This window comes from Falco cherrug, chromosome 5, assembly GCF_023634085.1.
Source record: "Falco cherrug isolate bFalChe1 chromosome 5, bFalChe1.pri, whole genome shotgun sequence".
NCBI classification, from domain to species: domain Eukaryota; kingdom Metazoa; phylum Chordata; class Aves; order Falconiformes; family Falconidae; genus Falco; species Falco cherrug.
Window position 1 is genome coordinate 84099663 of NC_073701.1, and position 16971 is coordinate 84116633.

Genomic DNA, 16971 nt, shown 5'->3' on the forward strand with positions numbered 1-16971 from the left:
TTAACCCCAAGTTTAGGTACATTAAGCTGTGTTAAATACACATCTTAAGTTACAATGGATCAAATTGCTCTGCCAAATCTGCACAGGTGAAAGTGACTGATAGTGTTTCATTGTTCTGTAACAAGAATACTGGAAAGTTAAGGTGGTGCTGTTTAGCCAGTTCATTGCTAGCTGAAAGAATTAAATATGCAAATACAAAAGTTTATCTTGACTTACAAACAATTTCTAAAAATGTCATTACACAGCTATTGAAAAGCAATTTTTTGTCACTATCACACTGGGCTTTCTGAAGGTTATACTATCAGGCAGCAAATTAAGCATTTATTAGGTTGTTGTAAAGGCATCATTCAAAGTGAAATGATGTAGATAACATGCTTCTGTCACCACTTAATCTATAACACTTTTAGCTGATATCCACCAGTCCTGGAACAGATTAAGAAATTAATAACACAATGAATGTCTGACATCAGATGTTTTATGGAGTAAAATCAATCTTGATAACTATCACTGAATTTACAAAATGGTCATTGGTTTCTTAGCACCCTTTGACTCAGAATTTTTGTAATTATTTGACAACATTAAAAAAATATTTGCTTTTCCATCTGATGTAAAAGTTCTAAAATACAAAAGAAAAAAATCTTGATTAGGTTTAAAACAGCTTAACATTTGGGATTCTTTAGAATGAGAGATACTATTTGCAGTTCAATTATCATGAATAATTTTACACCTTTCCTATGGACCTGCTTCTGATGTTTTAGAGTCTATTTTTGCAAATGTCTTCTTAGCAAGAGTCCTGGGGCTCAAATGACTGTCATTTATCCTCTGCAAAGTGAATTTAAAATGTTATCAGATAAAGAATGGTAGCATTGAATGCTCACTTTGCTCTGGTGAAAGTAAGGGCATAGACATAAAAGCTTGGCTTCTGATTACTTTACCAGAGTGATGAATGGTTTAAGAGTGCAATTCAAATTTCCACGTCTGGAAAGGAAAGCATTTATGCAAACAAAACTTCTATAAAACAAACAGAAAAGCTGCATCATCTGCTGGAAGAGGAGACAAGGATTGTAGCCTTTCCCATGAGCCAGTCATTATTTGCAGTTAGCCATGGGATACATTTGGCAAAGCTCCCTAGATCTCCATTTTCATAAATTCCATTACAATTATCAAGATTGATTTTACTCCTTCAAATATACAATTATTCATAGTCATTCCATTAATAATTTCTAGATAAGAGTTTGCAAGTCTGCTCTTTTTTACTTCCTTTATTTATTTTTATAGAAATAAAAACTGGATTGCTTTTCCCCAATTGTTCCCAAATCCAGGAACTATAATACAACTGTTTATACTCATTTACTTCCTATGACATTATGATATTATATAACAAGTAGTGTCATTCTGTATAGATGTTGTAATGCATACAAACAACATTTTAATGGCTTCCTCTGAAGCCACTGGAACTAGGTTTAACTGTGATGTAAAAAGAAATAATACATGGACAACATAATGGATTTATCATTAGAACTCTGTATCATGCTATGAAAAGTTGTCTCTGTCTCTGTGCTCTGCATTGTAATACATAAGTATAGTAGGATGACTGTTTATAATGTAGCACTGTAATACTTTCAAGATTACTTTGGAAAATCTATTCAAGTATTTCCATTTTGCAAGAAAAAATTGAGTGCTAGTGTTATGATAATAAACTAATAGCTACAAAAAAAAAAAAGCTTGAGATGCTACATTAAACATACATGTTTGTATCTGAGTTTCTCTTACTAATGTGGTGTTTCACTAAGAAAGTCCCTTAACAAGTCAAAAAACCCCTCCGTGATGATTTTGCCTCTCAGAATCTTAACCACAAGGGTGGGATTCATCCAATCTAACTTTGCTGTGTATCTAGTATGTTCTTTTATGCATGCAGAGAGGCACCTCTGCCATATCACTGACCCCTAATATTTTAGAAGTTTCTTTAAGATAGAATTGCCTAGTCACTGCCTATAGAGTGCACAGACTCCCACTAAACAGATCATCTTGTCTAATTTTTGACATCTGCAGTTCTTTATGTGAGCTAGTCATCTATACTGTCTTTGAAATTAATAGAAAAAAACCCTAAAAGTTGTTTTTCATTTTTTTATATATATAAAAGTTGTTATATCATCTTAATATAGATATCTCAAACAGTGCAGATTAATTTTAACATTGTTTCTTTGCACTCAGAGTCTAGATGAGCAGTTTATATGCAAACACTAAAGCTGGTACACTGATGCCTAACCAAAGGCACCTAGCATCATTTTGAGATGCTTTGGGTTACCTGAGGCAAATTTTAGGAGATGGCAGCTATGATGCAGGGAGAGTCACATCCTTTCAGGGGGAATTTGGAGACCAGGTGGAATACCAAGAACATCTCAAATAGGACTAAATACCTATATTTAAAGAAAAAAGTCAATCCTTCTGTCAGTGGAGCTTGGAAAAATGCTCACTAAGTACCCACTAGAGGCCTGCTTTACAGTGAGGTGCATCTCTCTGACTGCATAAGCTAGGTGGGGAGATTCTGCTGCCTATACGCAGTCTGCCAGTGCCAAGTCACACACAGTATAATATCCTAGCAGGCCTTTAACTGCTTCTCCTGTAAGTAAATACATCCTGTAAATTCTGTGTCATGCCCACTATCCCTATACAGGTCTTTTGGATGTCCTAGAGTATCCCAGATGGCACTGGACACCTATGTTCAGGTAACTGAATTAGCCCCTTGATATCTGATGATCCCGTGCATTCAAAAACTTAGGGAAGACACTTAAATTTAGGTGTCATGACCTGGAACTGATTCCAAGCAAGAGATGATGTTTACATTGCTAAACCACAGTTAGGGAGAGAGACTGAGCATGGGACACCCAATCAATCACACTGTTTATTTCTTTATGTTCATTCCCCACCTTTACTTTGGAGCACTCCAGCCAGCTTTGAAGAAGGCAGTTCATGTGTTCAGTCAGGAAGGGTGGAATCCACCAAGGCATTGCTACTAAAAGGCATTATGAATGAGAGAGAAGCAGCTCTGTCTCTCTGTCCCATGCAATCTTACAGCACTATTTAAGAAGGTTGCAAACCCTTAGACATGCCACAAAACATCATTCTTCTAAAAGCAATCAACAAACATTGTAAACTGAAAGGAAGCACAACAAATGTGATAATTAAGGCCATGGAGTAAGTGTATAGGTCATGACAGCCAGAACCAGGGGCTATGCAGAGTTGCCAGTCTGCATGGTTGGGGAGTTATCCTAATCAGTGCAGACACGAACTGGTCAATGGTATCAGAGACAGGAACTGGTCGTTGGTCTTAATTTATTTAGTTAACACAGAAATACCTTTGTATTTTAGGTATCTGAAATTAAATTAAATAATGTTTAAAGTCTAACCATTGCTGTTAAGTTCAGTGAGCACAGGAGCACAGTAAATGTTAGATCAAACATGAATGAGAGAGCAGGGGAGGAATCTTCAGCTTCCTCATTAATTACTACCTTATGTACAGGCTTGAACGCTAGCAGTTTAGAATTTCTTGTCAAGGGAAGGGAATTCTTACAAAAAAGAGAGGACTCATAAGACTTTTAGTGATATTCTGCAAGCACTGGGCTAGACCTTATGCTGGCCAACATCATCAACGATCTGAAGATAAATTTAAAATAGCTAATGTAAACTCGTCATGTGATAATGGCAGAGAAGTAATTCATCTCAATCTCATCACAAATGAGTGAATGACTGCAGCACATAAAAAAAGAGAACACTGAAATGCTATCACATACCTGAAAACAAGAAGTTGAGGGTACCAGATGACTGAATCTTGGAAACTAGTGACTCTGATGAAGAACGTAATCTCAGTTCCTAATGTGATGCTGAGGTGAAAGAGAGAATACAGACTTTTAAATGATAGAAATAGGTTTAATGGTAAAGGTGTATAAATATGATTTTATCTAACTGCAGTATTTTTCTGATAGTGATACTGGAAGATTGTATGAAGTTCTAGTATTCTCAATTTTAAAGTAACTTAATAAAAGTGAAGAAAATTTTAACAAGTTTCATAAAAGAGCTTTTGAAAAAGCTTGAATTTTGTAATGTTATCAAAAAGAAGATAGTATTATTATTCTTTTACAATTTCTGTATAAGTATCTTCATTGATAGAGAATGTTAGTTACTAAATATATAAAGCCATAATAAGAACCAGTGGCTGTATGTTGAGTACAGACATACTTGAATTAGAAAACTGTATTATCTTTTTTTAACTAAGAAGGTAATTAAGCACTGGAACAAACTGTTGAATGAACTGATAGAATGCACATTTCTTAGTATTTTAGGTTTGAGACTGAGTGACATACAGAATGATATCCTTTACTCAAGTGCAAGTTATGTTGTATTTAGCACACAAATCATTAGGCTTGATGCAAAGATAACTGGATGAAATGCAGTATCAGCAAAAATTAAGAGGTCACGGTAGATTATCTAATTATCTCCTCTGGCCTTAATTTCTAAGAAACTCTTAGATATTGTAATGGGTCAGATACCCAGCTGTCAAAAACTGGCATAAAGCTCCTGATTTCAGCTGTTTCTGGCATATTAATAATATAATTTGTCCTCTTGTTAAATACACTGTGTACATTACTGCAGCTACCATTGATAATCAGTTCACTGGAAATCTCTTCAGGTTTAGAATGCAAAATAAATTTTGTTCTCAGATAAAGTTTATGTGCCGATGCAGCATTTGGTTTTGCTTTCAGTTATTAAAACAAGGAATACTATACTTTCACAACATTCTTACACTTTAGTATTTACAAGCTTTGTAATGAAGAATCTAGATCAAATCTACTTTTTAATATCTTTTTCTGAAATGCCTTCTTGAATAGAACCTGTCTGACTAAACGTATTTAACATTAGTCACTAAAATTAGAAGCAATGAAACTGAATAATGAGACCATGTCAATTCTATTGGCTTTAGTGCCTCTGAATTTTTTCACATGGTAATCTGTGCCCATATCCCTAACCATTTTTTAAAAATTCACATGCATAAGAGAGAAATTTGAAAGTCAAAGGCATTTGCCTGATTTCAGTACGAGAGTTAAATTAATGATGCATAAGAAGAAATATTGGCTTTGTAACCAGAGTAGGAACCAAGTGATTTTAGTGGTTTTTAATTCAAGTCTCTATTACACTGGCTGTCTTGGCATCTAAACATAATGCTGTAGAGAAACAAGAGTTTGGTTCAAGTGATACAGACCTGTTAAAGGAATTTTTACATTATTTGAACTAAAATGAAGCAACTATGTATTCAATTTCTTAATGAAAGGTCTGTCCCAACTGACATGTGGATTGGAGATTTTAAAGATTAAATTACTGTTTCACAATCAGCAGAGCTGTGCATAAAGCCTAGCAGACTAATGAAAGCTGTACTCATCACAGGGACTGTGAAAGGTCATTTCACTCCAGCAAAGGAGAATACACGGCAACTGAAAGGGGACCAGGACATATAGGTGACTGACCTCTGTCTTTGTGTCGAAGATGACCATGGTTTTGTCATCCAGCATATACTCCTTGTACTGAACTCAAATTGAGGTCTGTGTTTATGTACACAGAGTTGCTAACTTAGACGCAAATTTGAGAATAGCCCATTTGGGTTCTCATTGTCCTTTAGTGTGGGGCCAAGTGGCTGTCTTTGTACTTGTACTGTAGGGATGAGCCTGGTAAGTGATGCTTCTTTTAGCAATCGAATGCATCCACTACCTTTCCAAGAGGGCTGCCAGTATTCCCTGCGGCAAGGGCAGCGGGGATCTGAAGGCTCCCTGAGTAGGCTGCCTTAGACTGGGTGGACCTGAGAGCTGAAGGTAGTGGTAACCTATGTTCTATGTATGCCAGACCCTGTTAGGGAATGCAACAAGTGTTGGGTCTGCTACAGGGTGAATATCACACAACTGATGTTTTCTTTTAAAGTAATATTAAAAATATTCTTAATTATTTATAAGTGGCAGGAGAGTACTAGATGGAAAAATAATCACTTACAGACTCTTGTCCTAAATCAAAGCCAATCAATTTTGTGTCATGTAAAGCTACATTGAAAGGCATTTTGACGATCTCAAAACTAAAACACCTGCTGTTTTTTGTAGATGTTTTGGGAAGAAGATGTATATAGGAGTTTCATATAGTATTTGTGGAAGAACCAAGATATGCGTACCTTGGAAAGAGGTTCAGAAATTTTGGATTTGTTTGATGTCAAAATGAAACGTCTGAGGTATAAGGGAACAAAACCTGAATGATAATTCTGGAAAAAAATCTCTCCTCCACTGAAGTTAACTAGTTTGTCAGAATACTGACTGAGACCATTGTTACTATAAGAATGACTACTGGACTACATAAAAGAAATTGTTGACCTTATTTTAGTTTCTATCAGACATATGCCCAAAACTCTGCCAAGCTGGCATCTTGTTAGGCACTTTCAAAGATAAGATCAAGAACTGAAAGAGCAAAGAGATTGAATTATCCAAAACTTATGAAAAAAAATGTGGAAGGCATATTCTCAGACTTAAAAAGGGAAAAAAAAATATACAGCAACTTGCCTGAAGCAAAAAAATATCCCAGGAAGACCAGCTCTCTCTGCTCCAGATCTCAGTCAAGAGCACAAAAAATATTTATGTGTTCTGGAATACTGGTAGAATTGGATGCTGTTTGCCTAGCAAAGATTGTGGCTACTTTCAGGAAGATAGAAGTGTTACTCTTCTGTCATTCTCTTCAATGGAAATTGGGCTTTTGAACTATGTTTTAAATACAGGCTGTAGGTTAAAAAAACCCAAAAAATTCTGGGGGAGAAGGGCTTAGCCGGTACTGAGATGGGCCCTAAACAAATCAGCTAATTAAAAGTAAGATGTGTTTCTATAGATGATATTATTGGTGAGACAGCAATAAACTTTTTAAGTCAATTAAGTAAGAATGTTACAAAAGAGTGCCAGCCCTGCATGATATGTGTAGTCAACAGAGGAACTGGCTAGAACTCAATAAAGAACTCAAAAACTAAAAAAATTCCCTAAAAATCATTTGAGTGACAACCCTTAAATGGGCTAGGCAAGCAGATGATAAAAATGTTCAAAGCTCAGTTTTCACCTCAGGAGTAATTTCATCTTCTGAGTGTTTTGTTGTGACTTTTTATTCCATTTTGTCCCTGAAAAAAACCCCACTTATTAAACATCACTTCAGGCTTTTAAAAACAACAGCATTATTTTCTGAAAAGGAGCTTAAAATATTGTATAAATTGTAACATGGTTATCTAAATCAGAATAATTCCATTCTGGTTAAATCTGCAATAGAAAAACATAAAAGCCTCTGTTTTGACCTTAGTAAAGTTCTTTCTTCCCCTCAAGTGTTTTACTGCTATAAGCATTTATTGCAATTGACATATTCTGGCAGAATATGTAGATTTTTACAAAACTGGCCTTTTTTCCAGATGAAAGGAAAGGTCGCAGGAGGATTTTGCCTAGTGCTAGGGAGGAGTGCTGTCCCTTGTATACAGTGCATGTCAAGACCTTCTGCAGATTCAGTACCATGTGATTATCAGGAATTCTTGATACAGCATCATCCTTAGCTGTAGTAAGCCCTACTCATTTGATGGCAGGACATAGAATGAAGTCATAGCTTCATGTTTTTAACCCATTCTTCCTACAGTGGGGAAGGGTTGCCTTCCTAATTTGGGCTGTAGAACATATTTTCCCAACTACAACCAGCCACATGGAGTCACCACAGTTGTGAGTACAGCTACAGTATTTCTTTTCCCGTGAGGGCAGAGGATTATTAGTGCAATAAAACACTTCCCCCCCCCCCCCCCCCCCTTATTTGTTAAAAGGTCTTAGGTTGCTTAGAACCACTTATCTGTTTAGCACTCCCCTGATCTTTGTTTCATATCAATTTAGTAATAAGTTAGTATTTTCTTCTGTGTTATTGCTCAAAATATCAGAAATCACAGGGCCCAAAACCAATTCCTGAGCAATATCACTGTGAATACATACATGAAATATTGGTTCACAATTGTATTGTCACATGTATTATCACAGCTAGCACAGTTTTAATATACTTAAATTTTTATTGGCTTTCTTTAGTATTGTGTGGAACTAAGTAGCCTTGCAGAAATACCAAAACATATTAGCACAGTACTATTACCTTTATAATTTATTTTGCTTCTCAAAATAAGATTCCTTTAATAACTTAACAGATAGTTTCAGTTTTGAGCATGTAACTAGAAATTTATTTGTGAGTTATAGTTTAGTATTTAAACGTGTTATTTTGTTATCCAGACTGTATATAATAATAGCTGACCATCAGGACAGAAAACATGCTCAGAAAAATTTCCAGTCTTCACTATTAATACTAAACTTGAGAATCTAGACTGCCCATTTTTGTGACTGAATCACTCCCCTTTACCACCCTTCCTTTTAATGCTGAGAGGACACACTGTCAGTTAAATAGAATGATACAATGGCAATGAAAATTGGCAAATAATTGCAGAGCACTGATGTTATTATCTATTGCACTGCACTATCAATAGCTTTCACTCTTACAGCACCCTTTCTAAGCAAAAGGTTTTGTGTCATGCAGAAAGTAGGGGGTTTTTTTTGAGACATAATTATCTTCCGTTATTTACTGTTGCAAGGAGAAAACTATAGCATACTAACATCTAAGTAGTAGCTCTGTAGCCTTTATCGTGTCAGATCTGTTGAAAAATTTCTCTTACGTTTGGTCAAGGAAAGAAATTCTTTTGGCATCTCATGTGATAGTAATGCAGAAGGAAGTATTTTAGTGTCTTAAAAACTGTTTTGGATAACCACATAGTTCTAAAAAAAAATTAGATAAATTATAGAAAGTGTTGGGTAACCTGTGAGAGGTGATTATAGGAATGACATTGATCTAAAATAATAAAAAATAATTAAAATCATATTCTATCATCAGCACTTTTTTTCTCATGAACATATTTTCACATTCTGTCCAATATCACACCTAAAAACCTACTCTTCAGTTTGTTCTGAAAATAATTTAATGTTTGTAAAGGGTCACAGGTGGACCAGACAAACTAAGTAAATGAATGGCTCATTGGCCAGCTCTCCAGCAGCTTGTGGGACTCAGAGAGCTTTTCAGGGACAGCAATACTACCAGACTATCTTTCTTGGATCAGGATGGTCAATTAGCAGAGAGATTTGCAAACATTCCCAGGCTTCTGAAAGTCCTTGTTACCTGGAAAGTCCATATTTTTCATGCATGGTGGTAATCATCTGGCCAATTTTGTCACTGCATTGCATTTGAAAAAGATTATGTTAATTGATGCTTTCTCATTTTGACCATTCATTTTCTATAATGTATGGTTTCCTTCTTGTTGATTTAAATGTTGAAAACATTGTTCATGAGAAGAGTTACACTGATCAGCTCTGGAAATGGGACTCCTCTATCTCAGATGCTTGTGTTGATGGTCCTTACTCTGCAGGTCATGTGCAGTGCGGAATTAATACAAACATGGTTATGCACAGGAGGCACAAAGCAGGACCCTCTGAAGCTAGGACATCAAACCAACTTGAGAAGTGCTTTTCACCTTCATGTATTCAGTAGCTCCTTTAGTGGGTATTTGTACAAATATACCAAGTGCTAACTTACATAGGAACACCACCATGGTATGTCTTCACTCATAATCTTATATGATTCACAGCACCTACAAAAAGAACCTATGGAGTCATACAGTTCTAGCTGGGATTTGAGCCAAGGCAGAAATAGAAGGCTTAGCTGATAGGAATAAGGATTTAGGATTCTTGTCAAACAGTAATTAATTACGAGTCCTTTCTTTTAGTTCAGCAGGACCCGCTAGACAGAAGGGAATTATTTTAACCGTGCCAGTCAATGGCAGTATCTTAATAAGTAGTTTTCACAATAAAGAAAAAGCTTTGATTATCATTCAAGAGGAAAACATCACAAACCAAGAATAGCTGGTTGCCCGTTATCTTCCCTGTGCCACCTTCTAACAGGAAAACATTGTATTTTGTTATAAAGAAATGTGTGGCTTAAGTCACTTTAATCATACGTTTACTGCCTTCAGAATTACCATGAATGAAGACAAATAAAAAAGATAATAAGCAGAGAAAAATGAACCATTTTGAGACTGATAAAACTAATGAAGTTTACCTTCTTGAAGATTTGTGTCCTGTAGTTAGATTTTCTAAAAATGTGTGAGCTCTGTACTAAAGCTTGTCCTGTGTGTGGGCTGTTGATAAGCATGCTTCATGGTATGGATTCTGTAGTTTCTACTGAGGACTGTAGCCAGGTCTTCACCTGGCTGCTTATTTTCACAGATATTGTAGGATCTTAATGTTTTTTCACTTAGCCATCTGGATCAAAATTTATTGAGAAGACAGTTAGACCTTCATGTTCACATGTACACACATCACGGAATCAAATAACATGCATTTCCATAGGAAACTAAATCAGAAAGCATAATAAATTTCATATTGTTGTTGAATTACTATTTTCAGTAGAAATGGAACAACAATTTGTTGTGAAAGCCTCTATTTTCCCACAGCATCTGTAGAGAATAGAAAGCAACTCTACAGATTACATTAACTGTACTATGCTTTAAAAGGACCAATCTAAAAGTGTGATTAGAGTATGGATCGGTATCTTATAAAATATGTGGTCTCAGATACATATATGGTGGATGTCAGAACAACTCTCAGTTGCAAACAGTGATAGTTTTGAAGATCTTTGTGACACTTTTTTTTTTTTTTTTTTTTTTTTTGGACAATGTGTTTGACATCACCAGCCTAATTCAGATAAACTGTTACAAAATTTCAGATCATAATGTTTCTAGGTCATCACTGACCTGAACAAAATTGCCTGGGTTATACTGTATTGCAGAATATACTTCCTTGAAATATATACAACTACATAGCAATTGAATCAGGCTTAGGTTTGTGCCATGCCACTGATTTATGGACCAGATGCTAAAATAATGGGCCAGTGATGTAATCATATTTGTCAAAAAATTATAAAGCCTTTTTTTTCCAATATGTTTTCAAAACAAAATAATTCATAATGGTGATGTTAGAAAGCATCCCTTTCATTCTAATAAAAGGCCTGCAGAAAAGACAGGCAAAAGCTGTAATAGTGCTCTTGGCAACAATATCCTCCATTCCACATGTATTCTGAAAGAGATTTAGTTTGAATTAAATAGAAATAAAAAATATTTACCATTGCACACTAATAGCTATAATTTTCTCTCAAGCTGTTACTTACAGACACAGTATGCTGTACCTTTAAAACAGTCTCTTATGGTTTTTTTGTCTAGGTGACAAGGTTTTGCTGCATGAATTTTCAATGACTGGGCAAAAAAAAAAAAAAAAATTAGACTTTACTGGAAAGGCTAAAAAAAGCAAACCAGAAAAGTCAACTTTTCCTGTCATGATGGAGGAATTCTCAATTTATATCTTTCCAACTGGCTGGGCCACCAATATCTGCAGATAATGATGATATCACCCCATCTCCTTTTATCCAGTAGTACTTAATTCCATCAGGATATCTGTACTAACCGTTTAACACACCAAATAGCTGTTATCCTGCTCATTTAGTGTTGTAGTCAAAGTATCTCCATTATAACTGCAAGTAGCTAAACTCTTCAGTGCCAGATGGTATACAAATTGGTCTCATCACAGAGATACAGATGTCATCACACTCACAATTTGTTATTATTATGAACCTCCCTCCTTCTGTGAACTTAGTGTGGCAGAGTTCTCTTATTTAATCTCTAATTTAGCGATCAATACATATCAAACCCCTCTATCATATAAATATATACTAATTACCAGAAAATTAGCATTTCCTCACTGTCAGCAAATAAATACCCAACTGGAGAGTCAGTGTACAGATCTTCTGGAAATAGATGCACATTAAAAATCAAATTAGCTTTTTGAGTGCAACTTTAGTGCATGTTAGCTGAATTACTCAAAAGTGGCTCTGAATAGCTTCTCACCAAACACTGTAAACATTTGTTTGCTATGTAGGAGCATTAAGCTATTCATGCCAAATGAACAAGAATAAATGACAGCCTATCCTATTCCATGAAAGTTCCTCACTGCAAAAGATTTATCACTTAGTCATCATGTTCTTCTACATTACAATTTCAGTCAATTACTGGAGGGAATTTCAAGACTAATACATGATAGCAACACAAGCTTTATCTTCAGGAAACAGCTAAATATCATTTTCTGTCATATTCTATTTGACTGGGAAAACTTAACTGAGAAGGCTTTGAAATGGTTAAAGAGTATGCCGGCTTTAAACATTTATTTCAAAATTCTAAATGTGTCAGGCTGCAAAAAGTTTTCACAGAGAAAAATGGGTAAATGACATTCCTCCAGTATTCTCAATTAGCATTTATCTGTCTGTTTTGAATGAAGGAGAGAAAATCTTTTATAATACGCTCATAAAATAGCTGAAGTAAATGATAGGAAATATTTTGATTTTTTTTTTCTACATGCCACTATGCCTGTGAACATTTATTTGTTTGGCTCCCTAATAAAGTGTCCCTTTCACAACACATACTTTTTTCATCTAACTTGGATGTGTTAGGTTCACTCTGCCCTTCCTTCTGTCAGCAGGACCTGGAGAGAATTATATTTCTTAAGAGAAGGTGAATATAATTAATTTCAGCATCCAGGGTTTTTCTCTCTTCCCGGTACCCTACCTATGGGACCACTGCCCATGGTTGTCCTCATCCACTTTGATCCCTCTTTTTCTTTATACTTGTCTCCTCCCAGACATATAGCCCACCAGTAACTACTTTCCCCCCTTTCTTTGCAATTTTGAAAAATCCATTCCTAGTTTATTATTTCTCATGTGATTATCGAAGTAATCTTGACCTTATGTCACTACTGCTAGTTACTTCGGCTTCTACTCCTCAAAGGGACCCTAATACTGCCCTTGGAACTGAGTAGTTTGACTTGAGCTATTTCTCACTAACTGCCCTTTAATTGCTTGACAAATCCAGCCATTCCCCATGGCACTAACTGTACCTTTTGACAGCTTTGCACATTCTTTTTAATTACAGGCAATTTATTACATTGTCATTCACTAGTGTGTTATATGCCATTCAGTTAGCTAAACCTCAGGCCAAGGTCCAGTCTTCTGTTTGCAAATGACCTTAATACCTCATGTGTTAAACAGTTTCCTACTCTGATTTTCGTGGTTGTGCCTAAAACAGACCATGTGGCTACCCCTCCTACACAGATATTAACCATGATGTAGTTTGTGGAAGATATACCCTGAAAATGGAAGGGCACAAAACCAGCATCCAAAGAGTACAAGAAGTTTGTATGAAGTGTGGACCAAAGTTTTGCCAATGTAGACTTTTTGTACAAGGCTGGTAATGTAATCTACTATTTTGTGTCCCTACAAAATGAGCATACCTTCTGATATGTGCAATTAACTGCACCTCAGTGTCCTGCCTTCCTAATTAATGATGGTTGGTTTGATGGAATGACATATAAATGTTTCAGTACTTGCTCCCACTAGAAACAAGGCAAAATTTTCACTGTTCATAAAAATTGATCCTTTACAAATTTAGATGTGGGAACACACAGTGCATTTTGCAAGTCTGCAAAATTAGGTTCAGTAAATTCTGTGGATGGTGGCATCTGTGGTCAGTCTTCTGCTGCTCTGGAGCTCTAATGGTGAATTTGTGGGGGAGGCAGGCAGTAAATTCAGAGAAAAGAGTTAAATCTGTTGATCAGTGCTAACTGTGAATGGGTTTAGACTCAAAGGTTCCTTACTGAAAAGTCCTAGTATATCACTTTTTTCTCCAAAAAGGATGAAAATATTTATTTTGACTAAGAATCTCCTGTTTTGAAACATTTTTTAAGAAAAAAACATCTCCAAATGTACAGTCATCAGTGTTTTCAAATAAAAGATCAGTGTAATTTTTGACTTTAAAAGTAAAATTTAGGGTTACACTTTATTAAACATTGCAGAAGTTTCCCAAAGTAACTTCTCCATTATCTCACTTGAAACTGGCTTTTGAATATTGCAACACCAACTGGAATAAAAAAATCAGAAGTGGGTTGGTAAAAATTGTTTAAACTGCATAGGTCCTTCATAACTTGGATTTTATGTAATACCGCTTCTGGTGAACATATTAAGGAAGGGGATTCTCTAAAACTTTGGCCATTCTCATGGTAGATGTAGTAATTGGAGAGGATAGATAATGATTCCAGACAAGAAAAGATTTCTTCATCAAAATCTTCCCAGCAGAGAGAAAGGTTTCTCTATTTGTAGCCACATTTTCTTTCTGCTAATGGAAAACGTTCTTTTAGTATCAGTGGGGTTTCTTGCACTGAAATAATTCCAGATGGCAGACTATATTTTAGCAGTTTTTTCTTGCTGCAATTATACTTGACTTAAGTTACAGAATATTTGAAGTTTAAAACCTTTGATAAAATATGTGGTATTCTCACATTCCTGAACCGATTTAAATGTGATCTCCATAAACAGATCTCCATTTCTTAATACTGGTATTGTATTTTCATGACAATCTGCACTGCACATTTGATAATTAGAATGAGAGGGTTGAATTTTATCACATCAGCCTTTTAAAAGTTGAACTGTAGACCTGTGGCCAAAGGTTCTGGGTATACACATTATCAGATAAGACAAAATTAATATAATAGCTCTGTAGCGTGACTAACCAGAATCCTATCTGTTCTTCACAGGGGGTTGTATAAAGTGCTAAAACTGATTAGGTGAAAGCAATGTGTTAATTAAACTAAAATGAAGTAACTACTTTACCACTAGAACTGCTTACTTACTAAATGGAAAACAAAACTTAAATTCTAGGAATTACAAAGATAGGATTTTTATTTCTAGACAAGTGGTAAGATTAGATCATGCTACAATTTTAAATTTTATAATTGAAACTGCATATTTTAATATCTACTCAAGTGAAAGTAGCTAAAGATTCCTGATCATTTTTTTCATCCCTTTCCTCTGGTGGAAAACATTGTACATAATGGTCCTAAAATTTTATTTCTATCATATCTGTGTCCATAGGAGGCTTGGAAATATGATGTGGAAAAAAATCCTTTATTTTTAATCTTATTAGTATTAACTATGTTAATTCAATTTGTTTGAGTTTTAATTGTGTTGGATGTATGACCATTACATTTTCTCCAGTCAGATAAATGAATCTAGTTCTCACAAATTTTTTGAGACAATCAACTCCTATATTTTCTACCTCAATACTAATAATTCTAATGAATATTTCTAAATATTCAGTCCTGGAAGGTTTCGGAACACAAGACTTAGAGGTCAATAGGAGTCATGGTTCCTAATTCTGAAGGCCTTGGCTTTCCAAAAGCTGAGAAACAGAATTGAAGCTGTGCAAATGCTTTAGTATTTACATGTTACTTCTGGCTGTATTTATTAAACAACTTCAGACTATTGAGCACCTTTTAATGATCTCTTTTATAAGTTGTAACTTGAATCAATATGACCCATTGAATGTTTTTTTTGACTACCTGCTGCTGAATACAATAGTTGCACATTAAATTTTAATTTTAAATGTTAAATGTGCAAAAGAGTAAGGAAAATAACATTTTGAGTCCATAACCGGGAAGCCTCAAAGCATCAGAGGTCTTTTATGTATCAGTCACAGTTTGTCACAGCACTCTCAAAACTAGCTGGCTGCAACAAAGCTTTTGCCATCACATACCAAGTTAACTTCAATAAGTAGTTCAACACACCTTGCCCCAGCACGGCCACCAATCCCTCACAAGGTTTCAAATGTTCATCTACTGATCATGCTTTCTTCAACCTCTTCAGGCCAGTCCACCCTGCTTCAGGCCTCTGCTGCATCCAGAGCACACTCTCTCTCCACCCTTTGCTTCTCCCAAGTCTCTCTTCATTGACTGCCCCTCTTCCATACCCCTTAGAGCTATTTAACCACTTAGCAGGAACCAGCCACAGCTGCACCTTATCCACATCAGCCAGCGCACCACCCCTGAAGCCAGCCCACAGCTGTATGTTATCAATGTTAATTAACCCAGCTTCATTCCTCTATAATTCCTCTACAATGGCTGAAGAATTTTGGCTTATGAGACTTGTCTGCCTGTAGATAACATTACTTGTCCATTGTTTTGGTTCTTTTCATTGCTCTGCAGTAACTTCCAGCAACTTGTTACCAAATGTTGCCATCTGAAATACATAGTTACTGTGACTAATCTTTAAGGATGTTATAATATTAAAACATTTTTTTCTTAAATACTCTTGTGACTGGGGAAACACTACTGACCGCATATGTGACAGCTCTTTATTTTATCTAACAGCTCTTAAAAGGACAATGCATAAGCAGAAAACAGATCTCCCCTCCTTTCTCTATTCTCATCCACAGTTCATGCAGTCAGGCACCACAGTTTAGCACTTCTGTGGCCCCAAAACTGTTTATTCAAGTTGTCAAATGGGAGTGCAAAAGGATTGTGCTAGACTGCCTTATAGTACAGTGGTTATGAAAAGACCAAAATCCCTCAGACAGGGAGACCTTAGAAGTAAGACCCGCTTTCCTTAAGGCTCTCCTGCTACTTTGCTACTGTAAAAAAGGTTATTCTAGTTTCATTCACTGTGTGCTTCTGCTGAAGTGATTTATGTTCTGAAAAGTAAGATGCAGAGATGTGTATTACGAAGCCTTCAGCCAAGTAGATAGCTACTCATCCCAAAGGTTACTGTATCACCCTGTAAAAGTTGTCCAGAGGATCTGAAAGGAAAGAAGATACACCTAGTTTCTCTTAATAATTCTTCAGAGGCACTCTCTTTCTGTTGGCTGGATAGGGACCAATTACCGACATTCCAAGTCATCCAGCAAAGACTTACTACCTAAATATTATAGTGGTCAACTTAGAACTGTAGAGAAAGCCATTTAAATCTTCC